The sequence below is a fragment of the Suricata suricatta genome, chromosome 16 (genome assembly GCF_006229205.1).
Source record: "Suricata suricatta isolate VVHF042 chromosome 16, meerkat_22Aug2017_6uvM2_HiC, whole genome shotgun sequence".
Taxonomy (NCBI): domain Eukaryota; kingdom Metazoa; phylum Chordata; class Mammalia; order Carnivora; family Herpestidae; genus Suricata; species Suricata suricatta.
Window position 1 is genome coordinate 58,546,015 of NC_043715.1, and position 11,795 is coordinate 58,557,809.

The window sequence follows — 11,795 nt, forward strand, 5'->3', positions numbered from 1 at the left end:
AAAGAAAGTGCTACTCCAGTGAACACACAAACTTATCGATAAAAACACATAACAGCCTTACTACGGAGAAAGTTTTAGTGCGTTGGACAGAAGATCAGAGTGGCTGAAACACTCCCTTAAGTCAAAGCCTAGTCCAGAGCAAGGCCCTGACTTTCTCCACTTCTACGAAGGCTGGCGGAGGTGAGGCGGCGGCAGAAGACGAGTTTTAAAGTGAGCAGAGTTGCTCACGACACCAAAGGAAAGAAGCCGTCTCTGTAACAGCAAAGGTCAAGGGGGGGCAGCACAGGCTGACCAGAGGCTGCAGCAAGTGCTCCGGAAGACCCAGCGGAGATGGTTCATGAAGGCGGCCACACTGAAGCACAGATTTTCCAAGTGCAGACAGGGCAGCCTTGGGCTCCAAGATGCCCTCCAGCACCTGCACAGCTGGGGAAGTCCAGCTTGTTAGGCGCCAGAACTCATGTGTCATTCTTTCTGAAAATCCCAGAGTCCTTAGCGGTTCTGCTCAGTCTAGTCTGCCTGTGCTATAAACAGAGCAGCAAAATCTGGCTGACAGCATACCTGTTTATAATACGGCTTACTGAGTATTTTAAGCCCACTGTTGAGACGCAGTGCTCAGGAAAAAAAATTTCTTTCAAAATATTACGGCTCACTGACAAAGCACACACAAGCTCTGATGGAGATGTATGATGAGCTTAATGTCTTATGCCTACCAACACAACATCCATTCTGTAGCCTACGGATCAAGGAATCGTTTTGATTTTCAAGTACTATAATTTAAAAATGCCATCTGTAAGATCAGAGCTGTCAAGGTGATTTTTCTGATGGATCTGGTCAAAGTAAATAGAAACCTTCTAGAAAGGATTCACCGTTCTAGCTGCCCTTCATAGGCAGCAGAGGTCGAAGTATCAAGAGGAGATTGGAAGAAGCTGATTTCAAGCCTCATGGATGACTCTGAAAGGTTCAAGACTTCCACAGAGAACGTAACTACAGGTGAGGTGGAAACACCAAGAGAACTGGAAGTGCAGCTGGAAGATGTGACTGAACTGCGGCAAGCTCATGATAAAACTTGAATGGATGAGGAGGTGCTTCATACGGATGAGCAAATAGTTTACTGAGATGAAATCCAAAATTTTAAAAAATATATTGGGGTGCCTGGGTGGCTCAGTCGAGTGAGCGTCTGACTTTGGCTCAGGTCACGATCTCACAGTTCATGAGTTCGAGCCCCGTGTCAGGCTCTGTGCTGACAGCTCAGAGCCTGGAGCCTGCTTCAGATTGTGTCTCCCTGTCTCTCTGCCCCTTCTCTACTCAGGCTCTGTTTCAATAATAAATAAACATATTTTTTTAATATATAAAAACACTGTATTAAACTATCCTGGAATAAGCATTTAAAAAAATTCTAAAAGGGGCCGCCTAGGTGGCTCAGGTAAGCATCCAACTCTTGATTTCAGCTCAGGTCATGATCTCACAGTTTGTGGGTTCTGTACTGATAGAACTTTTGATATTTCTCAAAATAAAATAAACTAAAAAAGAAAATTCAGGGGCACCTGGGTAGCTCAGTCAGTTAAGCTTCTGGCTTCGGCTCAGGTCATGATCTCACAGTTCGTGGGTTCGAGCCCCACATCGGGCTCTGTGCTGACAGCTAGCTCAGAGCCTAAAGCCTGTATCGGATTCTGTTTCTCCCTCTCTCTCTGACCCTCCCCTGCTTGCACTGTATCTCTCTGTCTCTCAAAAGTAAATAAAAAACATAAAAAAAAAAAATTAAAACAGGGATGCCTGGGTGGCCCAGTCGGTTAAATGTCTGACTATGGCTCAGGTCATGATCTCATGGTTCATGGGTTTGAGCCTCATGTCGGGCTCTGTGCTGACAGCTCAGAGCCTGGAGCCTGCTTCAGATTCTGTGTCTCCCTCTCTCTCTCTGCTCTTCCCTTGCTCATGCTCCATCTCTGTCTCTCAAGGATATATAAACTTTTAAAAAAATTTCAAAAAGATGGAATCTATTCCTGGTGAAGATGTGAAGACCGTAGAAATGACAACAAAAAATTTAGAATATTACATACACTTAGTTGACAAAGCAGCAAAAGGGTTTGAGGGGACTGACGCCAGTTCTGAAAGAAGTTCTACTGTGGGTAAAATGCTATAAAATAGCATCACATGCTGTTTGAAAACACTCATGAAAGGAAGAGTCAATCAATGCAGCAAGCTTCACTGTTGTCTTATTTTAAGAAATTACCACCAGTCCAGCCTTGCAAACTACCATCCTGGGCAGTCAGCAGCTATGAACGTCAAGGCAAGACCTTTCACCAACAAAAGGATGACTTGCTAGAATTTCACCATTTTTCCACAGTAAACTTTTTAAATTAGTCACACTGTTTTTAAGACATAATGCTCTGGCAGACTTTATAAACTACAATGTAAACATAACTTCTATGTGCACTGGGAAAACAACAAATTCATCTGACTTGCTTTATTGTGATGTTCGCTACATTGTGGTTTTCTGGAGCCAAACCCGCAATATCTCCAAGGCATGCCTATACGATTGCTAGAAGCTAGGGTGTGGAGGAAATGGGGAGATGTTGGTCCAACAGTACAAATGTTCAGTTATAAGACGAAAAAGTTCTGAAAATGTAACATACAGCACGGCGACTGCAGTTACTAACGATGCTATATACTTGAGTTTTACTGAAAGTACTAAAAGTAGATCTCAGGCATTCATACAAAAAAAACCAATATAATAACTTTATGAGGTGATGGATATTTAATTAACTTCAATTGCAGAAATCATATCACAGTGTATACATGTATCAAATCACTCATTGTGCACTTGAATTTAGATAATTTTTTATCTCCAGGCGGCTGGTGGGCAGGGTGGGAAGAAAATACACCTATTTGAAAGTAGCCTGTGGTTCAGCTAAGTAGTGACTATGACAATGTCTGCAAACCCGGTACAAGCAGACACAGGGGCATGTGGGTAAAAGAAGGGAATAAAACCTAGGACACAGGGGAAACTGGCTGGCTAATTCAGTAGAACATGCAATTCTTGATCTCAGGGTTGCGAGTTCAAGCCCCAAGGCTGTAGAGCTTACTTTAAACAAACAAAACCCCTGGTATAGAAGTGATATGGATCTGTACTCACGGACCCAAACGAAGAGAGGGCGAGCTTGGTGGAATCCATTACAATCACTAAAAATCTACTAACCTTGAATTCTTCCCTACAAGGGCTCAGTACAGCAGGTACGGAGGCAGCGGGGGAGAGAAGAGGGTGGTGCAAACAAACCAGCCCTATCGACAAAACAACTACCCAGAAAGCTGAGAATCCACAGTGCCCGTGGTCCACACGTGAGAGAGACTGAGAAGGGGTGGGTGGGGAGAGAACAGGACCCAGTTCAGGCCACTGGGAAGGGTGAGGGCCTTACCCAGTGAGGATATAAGTGCAAAGTTCTCCAGCATCACATTGTGGTACAGGCATCTCTGAGTCTCCTCAAGGAGCCTCCACTCCTCCCAGGAGAAGTACACAGCGACATCCTCAAAGGTCACGCTATCCTATTACAATGGAGACAGATGAAACCATGAACACTGTGAGATCCCACAATCCATCTCACCACACATCTACCCCATGCTTCTCCTCCTCCAGGTCTCCCCGCTTCAATCCCAGGCCTAGGTGCCTCTAGAACCCTGTATCCTCAGGATCTCTTTATTTACTGTGTTCATCCCTCAGCAACATCAGGCAGGGGGGACAGAGATGTCATCCAAGCTCATCCTGGCCTGTAGGGTCCCAACCACACTGTCAATTCGCCTTTGAGACTCCCAGGACACACTGAAATGTGACCTCATGCTTTACCCTCCAACACCAGGGCCCCATAGCCCTTAGCTCACAATTCCTCTTGATGTGCACACTGCTCTGCAGACTCCCCTCTCACACCTCCAGTCCCCACAGCTGCACTTCCACAGCCTCTACTGTGGGCAAAGCCCTGAATTCAGTTTTGAAGGCTTCCTCTGTGCCTCTAATCCTTGCTTCAGGATCAGCCGCCCAGAAGCACCTATGAATTAGATGGCTATGACCCACTACCACTTCTATGCTGGACTTGCTGTCCCCTCAGCAGTCACAACTCCCCACCTCTCCACTCAACCTTCCTTAAAACCCCAGCCTGGCATGATGACTCTCCCAGAAAACTACATTTACCAGATCTTATCCATCAGCAACACCAAAACACCCCAGACCCCACTAGAGTCCCCACAAAATTCTGCTGAATCCATACAGTAGTGAATTAGCAGGGGCCCTGCCTTCAGTGTCTTCTTTCCTCAGTTACTCCTTTGCCTCCGAAGCCATCTTGCACCCACTCGCACCGTGGAAACTGCAGCCGCCTCCCTGGTCATCCTCTCTCCCACAGCATTCGCGCTACCATTTCTCCCTGGCACCTGTTTCTCATACTTCAGATGTCAACCAGGTGCTGAGTTAAAGAACCACTTCTCAGCATGCACCCTAGTCTTTCTGACTGGCTAATAGCATTCCCACTATAAGCTACATTACACTTCCTAAATGTGACCCACAGTTCCATCCTGGTCCTACAGCCACCACTTTTAAAACTCTGCCCCAGACCTATGCACCATCAAGACTGAACACCACAAATCCCACCAAAGCTCACCACAAAATTCCCACAAAACTGCAGGAGTGAGCAAGCAGGAGCCTGGCCTCTGTGTTCTCCGGTCTCAATTACTCCGATGCCTCCACAGAAGCCTTCATCACTGGCCAGATCCTCCTCTCTCCCATATGGTTACCACGACCACATCTCTGCGGCTGATCAGTGCACAGCAAGAAAATCACCCCTCATCATGCACCTCCCTCTATCTGACCAGCTAAGGCATTATCATGATGACCTGCATTACCCAACCTACATAGAGCCCATCGCTCCTCCAAGGTCTACACAACAGCCACCACTTTTGGAAGTCTTCATCCTGAACCTCCTCCCGGATCTCCTGGCTGGTGAATCCAGCTCCTCACTTGCTGTCCCCATGTGCTGTTCCCTAGGACCAAACGAAACTCCTGATAGTCCCAAAGACAATTAACCCACCATCAACTTCCCCATCCCAGTTGACGGAACTTCCATCCCTTCCTACAGCTGCGAGGACCAAAAACAGTGGAGTCGTCCCTAACTCTTTTCTCTCCCTCACCTACAACATCAAAAAATCTACTTAACCCTTCATTAAAAATGGGAGAGGCCAACTTTTCAGCCTACCTCTACGGCCACTACTCTGGTTCACCAACATTTATTTGGATTACAGCAGCTGCCTCCTCCCCTACTCCCATAGTCTGTTATCTTTTCTACACCCTAATAGAACCTACTAAGACTTAGGTTAAGACCAGTCCCCCCCCCCCAATCCAAGCCTCTCACTACCTCCATAACAGGTGCTCAAATTCTCAACAGCCACATTACAGGCCTGATCCCTGACCCTCAGCTCTTTGTTCCTAACAGGGAGAACGGAGGAGGCACGTTGTGTCTGTCCAAGCATTTGCACACTTTGGTATTTATTTCTGGGATAACGTCTGACACCTGTGTATGTAACCCTTGGCCGACACTCAGGACCCTCAGTGTGGGAGATCCTCAGGGTCCCACACCCAGCAGCTGGAAAACTAGCAAGAGAAGAGGCTCAAGACACCAGTCCCGGACACCGAACCTGAGGGGCTGAGTCAACCTCTCCTTCCTTGGGCAGGTGCCATAAGAGCTTCCACAACCTTCCGAACTGGTGGTTGAGTGAAGGCAACCAGGGCTGGTCTCTGCGAGGTCAGGCCTGCCCTGCATCCGCCCGGCCCTGGAACCCCGAGACCTCGGGCTGACCAACCTCGATACCTCAGTGCTCAGGGCTCCTCCTACCACCTCTGTGACATCCGACAAGGACCGCCCTCCCGGTGCTCCTTGTCTTCATCAACCCCTTTCATCTCTCTCTTGAGGAGCTTTCGGAAAGCTATTCACACCCTAACACGGCCTGTGTCCCTCTTCGGTTCGCGACCCACCAGCGTCCTCAGAACCACGCCCCAGCCCGCCAGTCCCTCGTGACTCCGTCGCACACCGTGTCCCCCGAGGGCAGAAGGCGGACCCCACACCCCCGTGTCGGGCCCCCCTGCAGCCCCTGCACTTGCGGGCCCTTCCCCTGCAGCCCGCTCCCGCACCCCGTCACGCCAGCGCTCAGACACGGGGCCCCGCCCGGACACCGGGACCTAGGCTGCAGGGACCCCCAAGCATGCACCCCGCGCTGGGGCCTTGAGGGTCTGGGTGGGGAGGCGGGGAGGGCCCGGCGTCCTCGCGTTTACCTGAGCCGGGTCCCCGGGCGCGGCCGCCGCCATTGGACTCTGTGGACAGAGCGTAGCCCGGAGAGGAAGGGAGAGGAGCGGACACCGCCACGGGACAGCTCGGGCTGCGGCGTTGCCGAGCCGCCGACCCGCCTCTCAGCCGTGGGGACAACTCCTGAGCCTTGACAGTTCCGTCACTTCAGTTCCGCCCCGGCACGCCCGAGAACGGCAAAATGGCCACCACAAGGAGGAGGCCGGAAGTCCCGCCCCTACGCGATGAATTCCCGCGGCAATGCTTCCAAGGGCTCAACTCCGCACACGGTCTTCTGGGTAATGTAGTTGGCTGACCTCTAGAGGCTACAGGAAGTGTTTTCTCCTCCTCGACCAGAGTATTAGCCATGCTGTCTGTAAGGCTGAACCAAACAGACGCCATGACAGGCTTTGTTTCCCCTCTAAACTAGAAGGCCTAAGGTCAGTCACTCCGGAACCATTTGGCCATTTGGGGGAACCATTTGGCCATCTGGCGGTCATACGTTGCCCTGGGGTATCCAATCAGGAAGGCCCAGCTACCTCTCCCCACATTCCTAAGGGTAAGGCCTGCAGATGGGAACTTTAGATAAGACCCTGTTACCTAGTGTGAAAGTTAACCCCATAGTCACCAAACAAGACCCTGAACTCGCTCTGTAATTGGTTAATTTCAAAGATACCCTAAATATTGTAATTGGGTCCTGCCAAAAGTAACGAACGCTCTAAACAGTGTGTATGGTTAGAGCTGCTGCCAATACTGTTGTACCATTATGATTGGGTCACTGTACCTATGTCACAATTTCTTGTAACTCCCCCTTCCCAAACCCCATAAAAACCCTACTCAGCCCTTGTTCTGGGCGCTCAGCACGGATCCACTGCGTTGGTGAAGGCTGTGAGACCGAACTTAGGCCCTGCGAGCCTAAGCCGTAATAAAACTGCCCTTTGCTTTTACATGGGTGCCTCGGTCTCCCTGGCGGTTTCTGGTTTTGGGGTGATATTAAAATCGTGGGCATTACAATGCAGCTCACCAAAGAATGCTGCAAACCTAGAGGGACGGAAAGGGTTTGCTCCATGCGAACTGCAGTGAAGAGGCATGATTTCATACTCCGTGAATGTCACTCTCTTCCGAGAAGATAATATTGTTATTGAGATGTTCCCAAATCCACCGATCTAAATGGTCATACCGTTCCATACAGTCCTTCAGACATAAAATAATCCATGCAGAGCTGAAGGCAGTGTGTTATTGCTCTTCAAATGAATGTAGCTAATGCCTTTGTCAGTTTTGTGAGTTCTATTATGATTGACAAGGAGCAAGGGAAAAAACTCTACACAGCTCCATGACTGGGAAAAAAGAAGAGATGTCAGGCCACTGGAAGCAGGAGAACAAGGAGGATGTCTGCCTCTGGCTTCCCCAGAAAACTTGTTCCTTGCCTGGAAGGTCAGTGATTGTGTCCTGCCCATTTTTAACTAATATATTTTATTCAGTATTCTAAGATATGCTCAATTTTATTTAGCAAAGTGACATCTACCTCAAATGGAGACCAACCTTAGCACTATTTTAGTTTGGGCCAGTGGCTACAACTTTCACAGTTGCAGAATGTCTGATGGAGAGTATCTGAACCTCCAAATAAAGGGGGTAACTGACCCCCATGATTTCATGTCCTGGCTGGTAAGTGATTATCATTTTCCAGTGACTGCAGGTACAGTTCCACATGGAGAACTGAGATTATTTCAGAAGAGCAGTTTGTAAATGCAGATTTCAGAAAATTAGTAATAATGTTTTTGTTCTTTTTTCTAAGGTTCTATTTTAAGTAATCTCTGGACCCAACTTGGGGCTTGAACTCACAACTCTGAGATCAAGAGTCACATGCTCTTCTGACTGAGCCAGCAAGGTGCCCCAGAAATAATGTTTTTGCAGTTTAAAGATAGTGTCAGAAATAGCTATGGGAAAATACCAGGGATGTTGAAGAAAACTAAGACGTTAAAGAATTTTCAGCAGAGGTATTTTTCATTAAAATATTAAGCAATACCACCTTGGAGGGAAGAGTGGAAGTGAACATTTATAGTAACCAGATAAGTAAAAATGGACAAGAAACTGAGGTTTCCTGTTTATTCACAGGTCTACCAATGTTCATTGAGCAAATAATCTGTTGCAAGCACTTAGGCACTTTTGTTATGTGAATGGAAACATTAGGAGGACACATGAGCTCAGTCCATTAAGCATTAGACCCTTGATTTCAGCTCAGGTCATCATCTCACCGTTTGCGATTTTAAGCCCCACATTGGGCTCTCTGATGTCAGTGCAGAGCCCATTTCGGACCCTCTGTCCCTCCGGCCTCTGACCCTCCCCCACTTGCATGTGTGCTCTTTCTCTTTCTCAAAAATAAACATTGTTAAGAAGGTTAAAAAAAAGAGAAACATTAAGACACTGGAAAGACAAAAACTCACACAATTTACCTGCTTCAAAGAACACACGTCGGTAGCAATCCCTATCAAAATACCACCAGCATTCTTCACAGAGCTAGAACAAACAATCCTAAAATTTGTATGGAACCAGAAGAGACCCCAAATAGCCAAAGCAATCTTGAAAAAGAAAACCAAAGCTGGAGGCATCACAATCCTGGACTTCAAACTGTATTACAAAGCTGTAACCATCAAGACAGTGTGGTGCTGCACAAAAACAGACACTCAGAGCAATGGAACGAATAGAGAACCCAGAAATGGACCAACAAATGTATGGCCAACTAACCTTTGGCAAAGCAAGAAAAAATATTCAATGAAATAAAGACTGTCTCTTCAGCAAATGGTGCTGGGAAAACCGGATAGTGACATGCAGAAAAAATGAATCTGGACCACTTTCTTATACCATACACGAAAAGAAACTAAAAATGGATGAAAGACTGAAATATAAGACAGGCAGCCATCAGAATCCTAGAGAAGAAAGCAAGCAAAAGAAGAAGCGGCTACTTCTTACTCAGAACATCTCTGGAAGCAAAGGAAACAACCAAAAATGAACCGTTGGGACCTCATCAAGATAAAACGCTTCACACTGCAAAGGAAACAAACAGTAGAACTAAAAGGCAACCGACAGAATGGATTTGCAAATGACATATCAGATAAAGGGTTAGTATCCAAAATCTATAAAGAGCTTATCAAATTCAACACCCAAAAAGCAAATAATTCCGTGAAGAAATGGGCAAAATACATGAATGGACACTTCTCCAAAGAAGACATCCAGAAGGCGAACAGACACATGAAAAAATCCTCAACATCACTCATCGTCAGGGAAATACAAATCAAAACCACAATGAGATACCACCTCACACCTCTCAGAGTGGCTAACATTAACAACTCAAGCAACAGCAGTGCATAAGGGACTAGAATGTGGACTCATTTCTGCATGCTTTTTGATCCTTACAGTCCTTTATGCTGGCCTCAAATTTGTCAAGCCCATGCTGGGTGACTTTCCTGAAACAGCTCAACTGCTGGAAGAGCAGCTCGAGTCGGAATGCATCAGTGAACTGTGTTCTCTGACAGATGGGCTGCAGTGTAATCGCAACATTCCACTGCCAGGTTCTTCATGTGACAAAGAGAATTGCTTAGGGTCTGGTCCTTCTCGTGCAGTACAGATGTCACACAAATGTCACACGTTTCCAGGGCTGTCTTCCTCTCCCCTTCAGCCATGAAGGCTCCATCCAAATGTTTTTCTCTCCAGCTCCTGCTCCTCTTCCATCGTGGGAGCAGCTTCCTGGAGCCTCAGGTGGTGCTGGAGGATCAGAGGCTCTAAGGCATATTGTGAATGGTGAGGGCAAAGCATGAAGGAAGGAACGACCTATGCAAGGAGCCAAGGACAGAAGCAAAAATGTATAAACATTAAAAAAAAGAAGAAGAGGGGCGCCTGGGGGGCTCAGTCAGTTAAGCATCTGGCTTCAGCTCAGGTCATGATCTCATGGTTTGTGGGCTCGAGCCCCACGTCGGGCTGTGTGCTGACAGCTCAGAGCCTGGTGCCTGCTTCAGATTCTGTGTCTCCCTCCCTCTCTGACCCTCCCCTGCTTACGCTGTCTGTCTGTCTGTCTCTCTCTCTCTCTCTCTCTCTCAAAAATAAACAAAAACATTTTAAAAATTAAAAATAAATTTATAAAAGAAGATTCTGTCTCTCCCTCTGCCCCTTCTGCACTCTCTCTCTCCAAAACAATCACACAAGCAAATAAATAAATGAAAACTTAAAAAGCTAATCTATAGTTTTGCAGCATTTTTAGAATTCTACCACTTGTGTCCCCAAGTACATCCCTTGGATGTGGAGCCTCATTCTTCATGTCTTTGGTGAAGAGGACACATGACGTGAGAGTGGGGTTCGTCTGCAGGGCTGGCTCCAGCCACGCAATGTGTCTCTCACAGCTCTGGAAGCTGGGAGCGTGAGCTGAGCGGGTCGGCGGGTTTGGCGATGTGCGGTCTCTGTCCTCGGCTTGTGGATGGCTAGCTTCTAGCTGTGTCCTCACGGGGCCTCGTCCTCCTGGAGAGCAGAGTCTTGGTGTCTATTTCTCTTAAAAGAAATTCACTTTGAATAGGGTAGGGTCCCTGCCCTCGTGACGTCATTTAACCTTAATGACCTCTTTAAAAGTAGTCACTTAGGGGTTAGGGCTCCAACATATGAAAAGTATTATATTAAGGTTTTAGTGGTAATAAAAGGCAAAGGAGCTACTAAAGTTAGACGATAAAGAGACAAAGATATCCAACTATTTGAAAGTATCTTCCAGTTGCCAATGGCTCACAGTAACTTCTAAAAGTTGACTTTTATGGAAACGTAATTTCCAAAAGGTGATTTAGTGGTATGTATTTATAGTATCAACTGTAAATGCATGGTTTCTTTTTCTTTGTTTGTTTGTTTTAAGTTTACTTAGTTATTTTGAAGGAGACAGAGACAGTGCACATGGAGGAGGGGGCGGAGAGAGAGAGGAAGAGAGAGAGAATCCCAAGCAGGCTTCACATGGACAACATGGAGCCCAACGTGGGGTTTGAACTCACAAACTGTGAGATCGTGACCTGAGCTGAAATCCCCTTGTAAATGCATTATTTCTAAGAACTACTTCAAACCAAGAAAATGGGGCGCCTAGGTGACTCAGTCAGTTAAGTGCATGACTTTGGCTCACATCATGATCTCATGGTTCATAAGTTTGAGCCCTGCATCGGGCTCTGCCCTGGTGGTGGGGAGCCTGCTTGGAATTCTCTGTCTCCCTCTGTCTTTCTCTTTTTAAAAAATTTTTAATGTTTATTTATTTTTAAATTTTTATTATGTTTATTTATTATTGAGACAGAGAGAAACAGCATGAGTAGGGGAGGGGCAGAGAGAGAGGGAGACACAGAATCCAAAGCAGGCTCCAGGCTCTGAGCTATCAGCACAGAACCCGACGTGGGGCTCAAACCCACAAACCGTGAGATCATGACCTGAGCTGAGGTTGGACACTCAACCGACTGAGCCATC

The 11,795-nt window shown here is 47.0% G+C and overlaps 1 long non-coding RNA gene and 1 pseudogene across 2 annotated transcripts in view; both read right to left on the reverse strand.

Moving 5' to 3' along the window:
- LOC115280322 overlaps positions 1 to 6,587 on the reverse strand; it is a 35,069-nt gene extending 28,482 nt beyond the window's left edge. The window contains exons 1-2 of one of the 2 annotated variants that reach the window (XR_003903740.1): positions 6,308 to 6,587; positions 3,414 to 3,540 (exon numbers count right to left, since the gene is read on the reverse strand). This is a non-coding gene — a long non-coding RNA (uncharacterized LOC115280322). The remainder of the gene's footprint in view (positions 1 to 3,413; positions 3,541 to 6,307) is intronic. The other variant, XR_003903739.1, reaches the window with a different exon arrangement.
- A 3,103-nt stretch (positions 6,588 to 9,690) lies between these two features.
- On the reverse strand, positions 9,691 to 10,046 carry LOC115279621 (annotated as a pseudogene).
- Between the last annotated feature and the right edge of the window lie 1,749 nt (positions 10,047 to 11,795).